The following is a 14,412-nucleotide window of genomic DNA, read 5'->3' as shown; positions in this document are numbered from 1 at the left end:
TTGAATCTGTAGATTGCTTTGGGTAGTAGAGTCATTTTCACAATGTTGATTCTTCCAATCCAAGAACATGGTATATCTCTGCATCTATTTGTATCATCTTTAATTTCTTTCATCAGTGTCTTATAATTTTCTGCATACAGGTCTTTTGTGGCCTTAGGTAGGTTTATTCATAGATATTTTATTCTTTTTGTTGCAGTGGTAAATGGGAGTGTTGTCTTAATTTCACTTTCAGATTTTTCATCATTAGTTTATAGGAATGCAAGATTTCTGTACATTAATTTTGTATCCTGCTACTTTACCAAATTCATTGATTAGCTCTAGTAGTTTTCTGGTGCCACCTTTAGGATTCTCTATGTATAGTATCATGTCATTTGCAAACAGTGACAACTTTACTTCTTCTTTTCTGATTTGGATTCCTTTTATTTCTTCTCTGATTGCTGTGGCTAAAACTTCCAAAACTATGTTGACTATTAGTGGTGAGTGTTCCTGATCTTAGTGGAAATGGTTTCAGTTTTTCACCATTGAGGACGATGTTGGCTGTGGGTTTGTCATATATGGCCTTTATTATGTTGAGGAAAGTTCCCTCTATGCCTACTTTCTGGAGGGTTTTTATCATAAATGGGTGTTGAATTTTGTCAAAAGCTTTCTCTGCATCTATTAAGATGATCATACGGTTTTTCTCCTTCAATTTGTTAATATGGTGTATCACATTGATTGATTTGCATATATTGAAGAATCCTTGCATTCCTGGGATAAACTCAACTTGATCATGTTGTGTGATCTTTTTAATGTGCTATTAGATTCTGTTTGCTAGTTTTTTGTTGAGGAATTTTGCATCTATGTTCATCAGTGATATTGGCCTGTAGTTTTCTTTCTTTGTGACATCTTTGTCTGGTTTTGGTATCAGAGTGATGCTGGCCTCGTACAATGAGTTTGGAAGTCTTCCTCCCTCTGCTCTATTTTGGAAGAGTTTGAAAAGGACAAGTGTTAGCTCTTCTCTAAATGTTTGATAGAATTCACCTGTGAAGCCCTCTGGGCCTGGGCTTTTGTGTTTTAGAAGATTTTTAATCACAGTTTCAATTTCAGTGCTTGTGATTTGTCTGTTCATATTTTCTATTTCTTCCTGTTTCAGTCTTGCAAGGTTGTGCATTTCTAAGAATTTGTCCATTTCTTCCAGGTTGTCCATTTTTTTGGCATATAGTTGCTTGTAGTAATCTCTCATGATCCTTTGTATTTCTGCAGTGTCAGTTGTTACTTCTTTTTCATTTCGAATTCTATTGATTTGAGTCTTCTCCCATTTTTTCTTGATGAGTCTGGCTAATGGTTTATCAATGTTGTTTATTTTCTCAAAGAACCAGCTTTTAGTTTTATTGATCTTTGCTATTGTTTCCTTCATTTCTTTTACATTTATTTCTGATCTGATCTTTATGATTTCTTTCCTTCTGCTAACTTTGGGGTTTTTTTGTTCTTCTCTCTCTAATTGCTTTAGGTGTAAGGTTAAGTTGTTTATTTGAGATGTTTCTTGTTTCTTGAGGTAGGATTGTATTGCTATAAACTTCCCTCTTAGAACTGCTTTTGCTGTGTCCCATAGGTTTTGGGTCATCGTGTTTTCATTGTCATTTGTTTCTAGGTATTTTTTAATTTCCTCTTTGATTCCTTCAGTGATTTCTTGGTTATTAAGTACTGTATTGTTTAGTCTCCATGTGTTTGTATTTTTTACAGATTTTTTCCTGTAATTGATATCTAGTATCATAGCATTGTGGTCAGAAAAGATACTTGATACGATTTCAATTTTCTTAAATTTACCAAGGCTTGATTTGTGACCCAAGATATGATTTATCCTGGAGAATGTTCCATGAGCACTTGAGAAGATAGTGTATTCTGTTGTCTTTGGATGGAATGTCCTATAAATATCAATTAAGCCCATCTTATTTAATGTATCATTTAAAGCTTGTGTTTCCTTTTTTATTTTCATTTTGGATGATCTATCCATTGGTGAAAGTGGGTTGTTAAAGTCCCCTACTATGATTGTGTTCCCATCGATTTCCCCTTTTATGGCTGTTAGTATTTGCCTTATGTATTGAGGTGCTCCTATGTTGGGTGCATAAATATTTACAATTGTTATATCTTCTTCTTGGATTGATCCCTTGATCATTATGTAGTGTCCTTTTATGTCTCTTGTAATAGTCTTTGTTTTAAAGTCTATTTTGTCTGATATGAGAATTGCTACTCCAGCTTTCTTTTCATTTCCATTTGGATGGAATATCTTTTTCCGTCCCCTCACTTTCAGTTTGTATGTGTCCCTAGGTCTCAAGTGGGTCTCTTGTAGACAACATATATATGGGTCTTGTTTTTGTATCCATTCAGCCAGTATGTGTCTTTTGGTTGGAGCATTTAATCCATTTACATTTAAGGTAATTATTGATATATATGTTCCTATTATCATTTTCTTAATTGTTTTGGGTTTGTTTTGTAGGTCTTTTCCTTCTGTTGTGTTTCTTGCCTAGAGAAGTTCCTTTAGCATTTGTTCTAAAAGCTGGTTTGGTGGTGCTGAATTCTCTTAGCTTTTGCTTGTCTGTAAAGGTTTTAATTTCTCCATCAAATCTGAATGAGATCCTTGCTGGGTAGAGTAATCTTGGTTGTAGGTTTTTCTCCTTCATCACTTTAAATATGTCCTGCCACTCCCTTCTGGCTTGCAGAGTTTCTGCTGAAAGATCAGCTGTTAACCTTATGGGATTCCCTTGTGTGTTATTTGTTGTTTTTCCCATGCTGCTTTTAATATTTTTTCTTTGTATTTAATTTTTGATAGTTTGATTAATGTGTCTTGGTGTGTTTATCCTTGGATTTATCCTGTATGGGACTCTCTGTGCTTCCTGGACTTGATTAACTATTTCCTTTCCCATATTAGGTAAGTTTTCAACTATAATCTCTTCAAATATTTTCTCAGTCCCTTTCTTTTTCTCTTTTTCTTCTGGGACCCCTATAATTTGAATGTTGCTGCATTTAATGTTGTCCCAGAGGTCTCTGAGACTATCCTCAATTCTCTTTATTCTTTATTCTGCTCTGCAGTAGTTATTTCCACTATTTTATCTTCCAGGTCACTTATCCATTCTTCTGCCTCAGTTACTCTGCTATGACCCCTTCTAGAGAATTTTTAATTTCATTTATTGTGTTGTTCGTCACTGTTTGTTTGCTCTTTGGTTCTTCTAGGTCCTTGTTAAACGTTTATTTTCTCCATTCTATTTAGAAGATTTTGGATCATCTTTACTATCATTATTCTGAATTCTTTTTCAGGTAGACTGCCTATTTCCTCTTCATTTGTTAGGTCTGGTGGGTTTCTGCCTTGTTCCTTCATCTGCTGTGTGTTTCTCTGTCTTCTCATTTTGCTTAACTTACTGTGTTTGGGGTCTCCTTTTCACAGGCTGCAGGTTCGTAGTTTCCGTTGTTTTTGGTGTCTGTCCCCAGTGGCTAAAGTTGCTTCAGTGGGTTGTGCAGGCTTCCTGGTGGAGGGGATTAGTGCCTGTGTTCTGGTGGATGAGGCTAGATCTTGTCTTTCTGGTGGGCAGGTCCATGTCTGGTGGTGTGTTTTGGAGTGTGTGTGGCCTTATTATGACCATATAATTTTATCATATGATTTTATGATTTTCGGGTGTGTGTGGCCTTATTATGATTTTATGCTAATGGATGGGGTTGTGTTCCTGTCTTGCTAGTTGTTTGGCATAGGGTGTCCTGCACTGTAGCTTGCTGGTCATTGAGTGGAGCTGGGTCTTGGTGTTGAGATGGAGATCTCTGGGAGATTTTCACCGTTTGATATTATGTGGAGCTGGGAGGTCTCTTGTGGACCAGTGTCATGAAGTTGGCTCTCCCACCTCAGAGGCACAGCCCTGTCACCTGGCTGGAGCACCAAGAGCCTGTCACCCACACGACTCAGAATAAGAGGGAGAAAAAAAAAGAAAGAAGGAAAGAAGAAGATAAAATTAAAAAGTTATTAAAAAAGATAAGTATTTAAAAAAAATTTTTAAGTAATTAAAAAAAAGAAAGCAAGAAAGAAGAGAGCAACCAAACCAAAAAACAAATCCACCAATGATAACAAGTGCTAACCATTATACTAAAAACAAATACAAACCAAAAAAAAAGGACGGACAGAACCCTAGGTTAAATGGTAAAAGCAAAGCTATACAGAGAAAATCACACACAGAAGCATACACATACACACTCACAAAATGAGGAAAAGGGAAAACAATATATATGTCATTGCTCCCAAAGTCCACCTCCTCAATTTGGGATGATTCTTTGTCTATTCAGGTATTCCACAGATGTAGGGTACATCAAGTTGATTGTGGAGATTTAATCCGCTGCTCCTGAGGCTGCTGGGAGAAATTTCCCTTTCTGTTCTTTGTTCGCACAGCTCCTGGGGTTCAGCTTTGGATTTGGACCCGCCTCTGCATGTAGGTCGCCTGAGGGCGTCTGTTCTTTGCTCAGACAGGATGGGGTTAAAGGAGCAGCTGATTCGGGGGCTCTGGCTCACTCAGGCCAGGGAGAGGGAGGGGTACGGAGAGCAGGGCAAGCCTGCGGCGGCAGAGGCAGGCATGACGTTGCAGCAGCCTGAGGTGTGCCATGTGTTCTTCCGGGGAAGTTGTCCCTGGATCACGGGACCCTGGCAGTGGCGGGCTGCACGGGCTCTCCAGAAGGTGGGTGTGGATAGTGACCTGTGCTCGCACACAGGCTTCTTGGTGGCGGCAGCAGCAGCCTTAGCGTCTCATGCCCATCTCTGGTGTCTGCGCTGATAGCTGCGCCTCGCGCCAGTCTCTGGAGCTCCTTTAAGTGGCGCTCTTAATCCCCTCTTCTCGCGCAACAGGAAACAAGTAGGCAAGAAAAAGTCTCTTGCCTCTTTGGCAGCTCCAGACATTTTCCCAGACTCCCTCCCGGTTAGCTGTGGCGCACTAGCCCCTTCAGGCTGTGTTCACGCGGCCAACACCAGTCCTCTCCCTGGGATCCCACTGAAGCCAGAGCCTCAGCTCCCAGCCGCAACCCATTCCGGCGGGTGAGCAGACAAGCCTCTCGGGCTGGTGAGTGCTGGTCGGCACTGATCCTCTGTGCAGGAATCTCTCCACTTTGCCCTCCGAACCCCTGTTGCTGTGCTATTCTCTGTGGCTCTGAAGCTTCCCCCTTCCCCCACCCGCAGTCTCTGCCCACGAAGGGGCTTCCTAATGTGTGGAAACCTTTCCTCCTTCACAGCTCCCTCCCACTGGTGCAGGTCCCGTCCCTATTCTTTTGTCTCTGTTTTTTTTTATTTTGCCCTACCCATGTATGTGGGGAGTTTCTTGCCTTTTGGGCAGTCTGAGGTCTTCTGCCAGCGTTCAGTAGGTGTTCTGTAGGAATTGTTCCACATGTAGATGTATTTCTGATGTATTTGTGGGGAGGAAGATGATGTCCATGTCTTACTCTTCTGCCATCTTGAAGCTCCTCCTCGTTATATTCTAATTGGCCTTACATTACATTTCTTAATGAACGAACGTCTTTATGATGTTTAGTCTTCCAATTGTTTACCTAAAACAATATATCAGCCAGTTATTTTACCAGCAAAGTGGGTTTATTTGGGAACAGCAAAGAATTGCGATTCAGGACATGCAATCTATGGCAAACCACAGGCAAGTCCAAAGGAGAGAGTTTTTTTGTTTTGTTTTGTTTTATAGAGGAGAAGAGGGAGTGGGAGTGGCTATTACGAAGAGTTCATTGGAGGAAACCAGGAGTTTGAAGTGAGTGGCATTTTATTGGCTGAGTTGTGACAGTTGCTCACTGGCTGGGCTGTTGCCAGGAAAGGAAAAATTCTTCCTCCTACTTGGTAGTAAAGTAGTATCCTTCTTCCTGTTGGAGATGCAAAGTACCTCTCTTCCTATTGGGTATGCAATTGACATGAGTGGTTGGTTTTAAGAACTCCGCCTGCTGGCCTCCCAACTCCTTTTTAAATTAGTTTGTTAATTTTCACATTTTCCCCTTTTGATCATGATCTCTCTCTGACACCTGAAACTAACACAGCATTGTAAATCAACTGTACTTCAGTTAAAAAAATAAAACATCTTTCTCTGAAAGCATCACTGATCAAGAGTCAGGTTTTTCCTGGTTCAGCAGCCTTTTCTCCCTCAGTGCTAGGAAGGACCTTTCCTGGGTGTCCTGTCTCATACTGGATGGAAAGTGCACAAACTGGAAATCTGTTGAGATCACATTTGAGTAACAAGGAGTATATTTGCAAATTTTTGTTAAGTGTCTACTTAGGAATGGAATTTGGTGACACTGGATATATATGTTGAACTGTGATACTTTCAATTTTCCTAAGCAGTTTTGCTAGCTTGCATTCCCACTATTAGTGTACAAGAGAATTCTTCTTGTTATGCAACCTTAAAGGCATTTGATATTGTTTCTCTCCCATCTTTTCATTTTAGCCATTCTGTTGAGTAGTTGGTAGCATTGTGTTTTAATTCACATTTCCCTGAAAATTGCAGTACTGCTTTATTTTTGTTGACGATTTGGATACCCTCTTTTAATAAATGCCCATTGAAGTCTTCCACACAGTGTTCTATTTGGTTAGCTGGGTTTTTTCTTACTGGTTTTTAGGAGTTGATTTTTATTCTGGATACAACTTGAGATATATCTGTATCTATATAGCTAAATATCTATGTATAGCTATCCCTATCTATATATACCTATACCTCCACACATTAATCTAACCATCACCCATTAATCTTTGAAATCTTCCTTGCTTTTTTGGTACAGGAAATCCTGGACTCAACTCATACCTTCTCTGCTTCAGATCAGAAATCCACAGGTACTCCAAAGAAACTAGGGTTGCGGTGTATGTGTGTATTTCATATATAATATCTTGCATATGATGGCTTACCTTTTACTCTCTTATTGATGACTTTGATGAACAGTAGTTCTTAATTTAGAAAAGCAGAAAATGTGCTTGTTTTTTCCTTTTGAACTATCAACTTTCCAAGTAGTTATTTAAATAGCCACCTTGCTGACATTGGAAATGCTCTTTCACATATATATATATTCATTGATTAAATGCATTTCAGTGAATGATCATCCATCTCCCTCCCTCACTCTTGCTCTCTCCTGTTGTCTCACTGTTAGCCTGGCTTCCTTCCTAAGCTGTTTCCTATGTTATTTTGACATCACTCACTAATCTGTGCAATCTTCCTTACTTTTTGGCCCAGGAAATCATGGACACACATACCTTCCTTGCTTTAGATTAGGAATCTGCAAATTCTCCAAAGAGCTCAGGTTGATGTTAGTAGGGAATAATACTTAAAGACCACAGTTTGGATGATAGGAATGTGCATTACTGTTACCTTTCCTGGGGAATAATTCGTTGACAGGCTTCTCTGTTTCTTCAAGAGAAGTTGGTCTATTTACACTTTATCTTTTTTTTTTTTTTGCGGTACGTGGGCCTCTCACTGTTGTGGCCTCTCCCGTTGCGGAGCACAGGCTCTGGACGTGCAGGCTCAGCAGCCATGGCTCACGGGCCTAGCTGCTCCGCAGCATGTGGGATCTTCCCGAACCGGGGCACGAACCCGTGTCCCCTGCATCGGCAGGCGGACTCTCAACCACTGTGCCACCAGGGAAGCCCAACACTTTATCTTTTTTAGAGTTGGTTTTGATCAGTTCTTTTTCTAAAAAAAACCAAAAAAAAAAAAAAAAACTATTTCACATATAGATTAAAATTTATTTACAAAATAATCTTGCATAATTAAAAAAATATATTCTTTTAGACATTTCCCCTTTGTCATTTAAAAGTTTTCTCTTCCTCTTTTTTCTTTATTAGGTAGGCCAAGAATTTATTTCTCTTACTGATTTGTTTTTAAGAATCAGCTATTTTATTTGTTTACCCCATCTTTTTGTATTTTTTGACTCATTACATTTTGTCTTTATTCCTTTCTTTTGCTTTACTTCAGCTTACATTCCTTTTTTATCTTTTTGTAGGGTGCTTAGTTCAGTCTTATATTTAGGTTAATATAACCATTTAAGTCTTTGACTTTTTTTCTGAGCACTAAATTGGTATGCCATCCATTCTGATGTTATATTTGTCATCAAAATTTTCTAGAAAGTCTGATATTTTAATTGTTTTTAATATTCATTTATTTATTTAGGCTGTGCCGGGTCTTAGTTGTGGCACACAGGATCTTCGTTGCGGCATACAAACTCTTAGTTGTGGCATGCATGCAGTATCTAGTTCCCCAACCAGGGATCGAACCCAGGCCCCCTGCATTGGGATCACAGAGTCTTACCCACTGGACCACCAGGGAAGTCCGTGATATTTTAATTTGTATTTCCTCATTGAAACAACAGTTGCTTAGTTAAGTACATTGTTTACAAATAGAAAAGCTTTTAATTTTTTGCTGTTATTATTTAAATTTTTATTGTGTTATATTCAGAGATTGTTTCAAACTCCCTCCATTTTTATACTTATATTGTAATCACAGAAAATTTCTTCTCCATTCATTTCAAATTGAACCTTACATCCACTATTTAGATTTTTCGTAGGCTCTTATCTAGATTGCCACCCTCTAGGTTTTATCCCAAATATCCTTTTTAATAGATTCCCTGACACTCCTAGTTTCCCCAATTTCCTCATACCATTCACTTACTCTGCTCTCTCCAAAATTATAGTCTCCTTGTTCAGTTTTTAAATAACTGTTCAATATGATACATAACTGTTATCTAAAAATCATTCAGATACTTTTCCATAAAGAATAAGAATGGCTGGTTCTAGATGTAAGGGGATAGAAGGAAAATCTGTGAAATGTTATGAAGTAAGCAGACTGAGCATCTAGGAGGGTTGAATAATAGTGAAACTCAACTGAATATATGTTAATTATACACATCTCTATGCACAGCAGGGAATGAACAGTATTGGTGGAGACATCTCTGTTTGATTGGATAACTGCTTAAAGAATTATTAGGTAAAACAAGGACCTTTTTCCTTTTACACATTTGGCTGAGCTACCTTGAATTTCCTTTAGTTCCTATATATATAGGAAGTAAAGTAGGAAAAAGTGCACTTAATCACTGCAGTAAGGTATGAGAGATTAGAGGTAGGGAGAAATGTCTTTTGAGTGTTGTGAAATTATTTAAGTGATAATTATGATATTCAACTGCATTACAGTGACTTTGTAATATTCTCTTCTAGTATCATAGTTTGACAGTTATCATTTTATTCTAAAGTTAATCATTTAACACCTGCTATGTCCCAGTGAATTTATTTATTTTGAATGAAATAGGAATTATATCTTCCTTTGGGATGGTTTGGGAATCAGAAACAGCAAAGCAAAGCGAAAATTAATGTATATATGTTGAAAACTGTGACATGAAGAAAAGAATCATGATGTTGTGATTGAGAATAAACGTGGATCTACTTACAGTCAGCAGGGCAAGCATTTCTTTGCAAGAAATGTTTAACCTAAGATGAAAGGATGAATAGTCAGCCTTTCATTGAGCCCAGGAGAGGTGATCCTTAGGAGATGAAATAGCCTGTAAAAAGCTGTATGAAATGGAAAGGTTGTGGGCGTAATCTAGGAGCTGAACAGTAGCAAGTGTCCTAAGAGAGTAAAGAGGACAGTTTCTTCCAGAGAAGTCTTTAGGTAAGCAAAGGCCATATTATATTCTATGGTAACATGTTTGGATTTTATTCTAAGAGTAAAGGAAATGATTAATATTATTAAATGAGAACTCCTAAACTTTGATTTATATTGGAATCATCTTGTGAAGTTATTAAACATGTAGATGCCCAATTACTCCTTTAGATTTGATTCACCTTGGTCTGGGGTGGTACCCAAAAAGCTGTACTTGTAAGAAGCTCTCCAGATTATTCTGATTGACACCAAAATCTTACATAATCTCTCATTATTCTCTCAGCTCATATTGTTTTGACTTAAAACTACCTTATTATATTGAAAGTTCTTTAAGCCATTTATTTCTTTTCAAGAATTGTTTTCATTTTGTATCCTGTTTTTAAGATAGAAACTGTATGTTTTGCTGGCTGCTAGAAAGTTATCTTTGTTTGCTTTTTTGTTTTCTTTTAGGTTTACTCTCCAGGTATAAGACCAAGAAATTATCTCCAGAGGATATTTATGAAATCAGTTTATCCCGATGGAAGATAATAGGAGGAAGTAAAACTCCTTGTCTTAAAGGATCTATTTTGAGAAATGAGTGGCAGAGCAAAAGTGAGTTTGAGGGTCAACAGGGACCTCGAGATAGATATTTCAGTCAAATGAAAATCATCTGTAACATGCCAACATGTAGAATACATTCATCTTTTACTCTGAATCAGAGAATTCATAATAGTCAGAAACTTTATGAATATAGGGAATGTGGAAAACCCTTTAGTTGTGGCTCAAATTTTGTTCAACATGAGAAAATTCATTCTGGTGATAAACTTTTGATTGTAAAGAATGTGAGAATACCTTTAATAGTGTCTATCGGGAGTTCCCTAGCTGTCCAGTGGTTAGGACTTGGTGCTTTCACTGCCGTCGGCCCAGGTTCAATCCCTGGTCGGGGAACTAGGATCCCGCAAGCCACGCAGTGTGGCCAAAAAAAAAAGTGTCTAAGTGTACATCAGAAAATTCATACTGGTGAGAAACTATGAATGTAATGTATATGGGAAGGTCTTTAGTTGTAGCTATCAGCTTACTCTGCACCAGAGATTTCATACTGGTGAGAAACCCTATGAATGTCAAGATTGTGGAAAAGCTTTTCTACTTGTTTTTTTCCTTACACAGCATCAGAAAATTCATACAGGCAAGAAACCCTGTGAATGTAAGGAATGTGGGAAAACTTTTAGTGCATGTGGTCAACTTACCTGTCAGGAGAAAATTCATACAGGCAAGAAGCCCTGTGAATGTTAAGGCATGTGGGAAGGCCTTTAGACTTGATTTTTACCTCACTGAACACAGAATAATACATACAGGTAAGAAACCTTATGAATGTAAGCAATATGAAAAAACCTTTAGTGTGTGTGAACAGTTTAATTGACATAAAACAGTTCATACTGGTATAAAACCTTTCCACTGTAAGGTATGTGGGAAGGCTTTTAGTTGTAATGACAACCTTAGAGTACGTCATAGAATGCATACTGGTAAGAAATCATATGAATGTAAGGAATGTGGGAAGACTTGTGGGAGTATATTCTCAAGCTAGTGTACATAAGAAAATTCATACTGATGTGAAACCCTACAAATGTATAGAATGCGGGAAGGCCTTTAAATTTAGTTTCTATTTTACTGAGCATCAGATAATTCACACTGGTGAAAAGCCCTATGAATGTAAAGAACGTGGAAAGGCCTTTATTCATAGAACAGATCTAAAAGAACATCTGAGAATTCATTCTGGTTTAAAACTCTATGTATGTAAAGAATGTGATAGGGCCTTTAGTTGATGTGGACAGTTGACTCAACAGCAGAAAATTCATACGGCTATAAAACCCTATGAATGTAAGGAATGTGGAAAGGCCTTTAGTCATAGTGGAGACCTTAGACCATATCAAAGAATTCATATTGGTGAGAAATCCTGTGAGTGTAAAGAATGTGGGAAGGCCTTTAGACTTAATTCATACTTTACTGAACATCAGAGTTTTCATACTGTTGAGAAACCCTCTAAGTTATGTAGGAAGGTCTTTAGACAACATTCACATCTTTATTGGCATCAGAGAATTCATAATGTAACGGAATATAGGAGAGCCTTTCCATGTCATTTTCTGTTTACAGAATAGCAAAATATTCATGCCAGAAAGAAATTCTGTGAATGTGACTCTTTCCAGACATGTTAATTTAATAAGTGTGTAACAGCCTTCTAATACCTCTCAATCCTTCTTAAATTTTAGGAAGTTCGTATTAGGAAATAAACCTGTTAATGTAACTGTTAACCAAGAATTCCAAGAACAGAGACCTGGTTGAAGAAAAAAAGGAAAAAAGCGCTTTTATTTGGGGTTTGTTAGAACTGCAGCCCAAGAAACACAACCCACTCGAATTGTGTTCTGCTGGACTATAAAATGGCGTAGGCTTAAAAAGGTAAAAAACTGCAAAGTTACATAAATTGTCAAGAATTAGGATGTGAGCTGGCAAGAGGTAAGGGTGCTTGTTAAACAAGGATGCTTTGGGGTTCACAATGATTACATAATTGTGTCGGGGGTGGGAGACTTTTAAACTACAAGGTTGCAACTAGCAGCTGCTAGCAAATACTGTTTTGAAAACAGCTGGTGCTGTCCTTGAGTTTAATACAATTCAGAGAAAATTCAAGTTCTCAGTGATGCATGAATGTGTCTCAGACCAGATCCTCAGTGTCTGCCAGATTACATTTTTGTATGCCTGAACTATGAATTCTCTATTATAATTTCAATTTGTCATCAAAATAATTGTGGGGAAGTTTTTAATCAATGACATATACTTATCATCATTGCCTTTACTATCTGTGTGATAGTGGGCAACACATTTACCCTTCTGGGTGTCATTTATAAAATGGTACCCACCTAAAAGTGTGGTTGATAGTTTATAACATGTACAATTTTGCAAAAACTACCTGGCCAAAAAACTCCTTTGAATGAAAAATAGATATGATAATTTTTATTATTATCAACATTATACTTAGTGAGTTTCTTAATATAAAGACATAATGAAGGTAACAAATTTAGAAAGCCATTCATCACTTATTGTATTTCAGGAAATTCATCTTTGATAAAATCCATAAGAATATAAAGAACATGTAAAGATCAAATGCAGACTTCATTGCTTAAGTTCTACCAGAAAATTAGAGCTGAAAAGTAACCCTAAGGATTTAATGAGTGTGAGAATATTAAGAATATAGCTGGTGAAACATCAGGGAATGGTGTGAAGGATTTTACCAATAATATAGAAGTTAAAAGGATAACAAAGAGCAACCTGCCTAGAAAATATTTACTAACTTTATTATGAAAAATTTCTGACAAAAACATAGAACGCATTCTGTAATGAACATCCATTTACCCTTCACCTAGATTTGAAAATTTACACTTTGTATATTTGCTTCATTTTTCTATAAAATATAATTTTTGCTGTACCATTTAAGAATAAATTGTAAACATTGTATCACTTTACCCTCAATAAATCAGTTTGTATCCTAGAAGTTAGGATATTACCAAAATATTATAATCATACCTTAAAAATTAATTCTATACATTCTAATATTCAGTCCATATTTAATTTTCCCTAATATTCTCAAGAATATCTTTTAACAAGGATTCACTCTCCAGACTCATACTTGTTAGTGGTTGTGTCACTTTTAAACTGAACAGCACTCCCCCATCTTTGTTTCATGGTTATGTTTTTTTGAAGAATCCATCACAGTTGTCTTAGAATGTCTTAAGTTCTTGGTTTGTCAAATTTATTTCCTCATAATGTTGTTCATCTTGTTACACTGTTTCTAAATTGGAACTTAAGTAGAAGCTTGATTTGCCTCTTGTTAAACATTTTTAGCAAGAACACTTCACAGGTATCTGTGACTGCCAGATCTCTCATTATAAAACTAGCTTATTTTTTTGCAATTAGTAAGTAATTGGGTAATAATTTGCACCTCCTCTTGGAAATGTATATGTATAAATCTATATGTATAAAACAAGTAATAGATTAAACTGAAAGTCAAATTTTAAATTATAACCCATTCAGAGAGGACTGGTACTGAAATGTTTGTATTTCAAAATTTGTGAGATGTAGCCAAACCTCTACTCAGTGTGAAATTAACATCCTTCGATGCATACACGAAACTAAAATTAAGGGATGGGACTTTTTGTTATCTCCCACCTCAGCACCTATTCTAGTGTCTTTCTCATATATTAGGCACTTGATAAAACTTGAAAAAAATAAGCAGTCAAGTGAAAAATTTTTTAAATTACAAAATAAAACGAATGCTAACAGAAGGAAGTAGTTAATACAATTTAAACTAGAAATTAATTTTAAAAAACACTCATAGACTTACCCAATTTTTCCAAATTTGATAAAAGAAAAGAAAAATGACACAATTATAGCAGCATGAATAACAAGAGGGATATTATTAACACAGATACTGATGTTGTTCTTTGTGAGGAAATATTATGTAAATTTATTTCAATATATACAAAATTCCAGTTAATTATTGTCTAGAAAGTGAACTTTATTGAAATTGATAAAACATAATCAAGCCTGAAAAGACCATTAATGAGTGGGAAAGTTAAATTTAGCAAAAAACCTCCTTTTTATAAGCCAGCACTTACAATCTGTTAGCTCCTTGGATAAAAACTTCAATAATCCTTAACAGAATTTTCCCAGTTCATGCTGCATGACTGATGTAATCCAGATGACAAAACTAGAGAGTAGTTATTAAAAGGCAAAATCTAGACGAGTT

General features: G+C 36.7%; 2 pseudogenes across 2 annotated transcripts in view; one reads left to right on the top strand and one right to left on the bottom strand.

Annotated features, from left to right (window-relative positions):
- LOC111181208 (glycine cleavage system H protein, mitochondrial pseudogene) overlaps positions 1–716 on the top strand; it is a 21,947-nt pseudogene extending 21,231 nt beyond the window's left edge. Inside the window, exon 2 of the transcript XR_016390861.1 lies at positions 1–716. This exon is cut by the window's left edge and continues 19,586 nt beyond it. The product of XR_016390861.1 is annotated as a glycine cleavage system H protein, mitochondrial pseudogene (transcript).
- LOC115802581 (large ribosomal subunit protein P1 pseudogene) overlaps positions 1–14,412 on the bottom strand; it is a 60,816-nt pseudogene that overhangs the window by 20,366 nt on the left and 26,038 nt on the right. The window contains exon 3 of the transcript XR_004023093.2: positions 1–14,412. This exon is cut by the window's left edge and continues 20,366 nt beyond it. The product of XR_004023093.2 is annotated as a large ribosomal subunit protein P1 pseudogene (transcript).

The sequence above is a fragment of the Delphinapterus leucas genome, chromosome 20 (assembly GCF_059928025.1).
Source record: "Delphinapterus leucas isolate spDelLeu-1000000601 "Yukka" chromosome 20, BTC_Dleu_Yukka2, whole genome shotgun sequence".
NCBI classification, from domain to species: Eukaryota; Metazoa; Chordata; class Mammalia; order Artiodactyla; family Monodontidae; genus Delphinapterus; species Delphinapterus leucas.
This window is presented reverse-complemented; position numbering and strand designations above follow the sequence as displayed.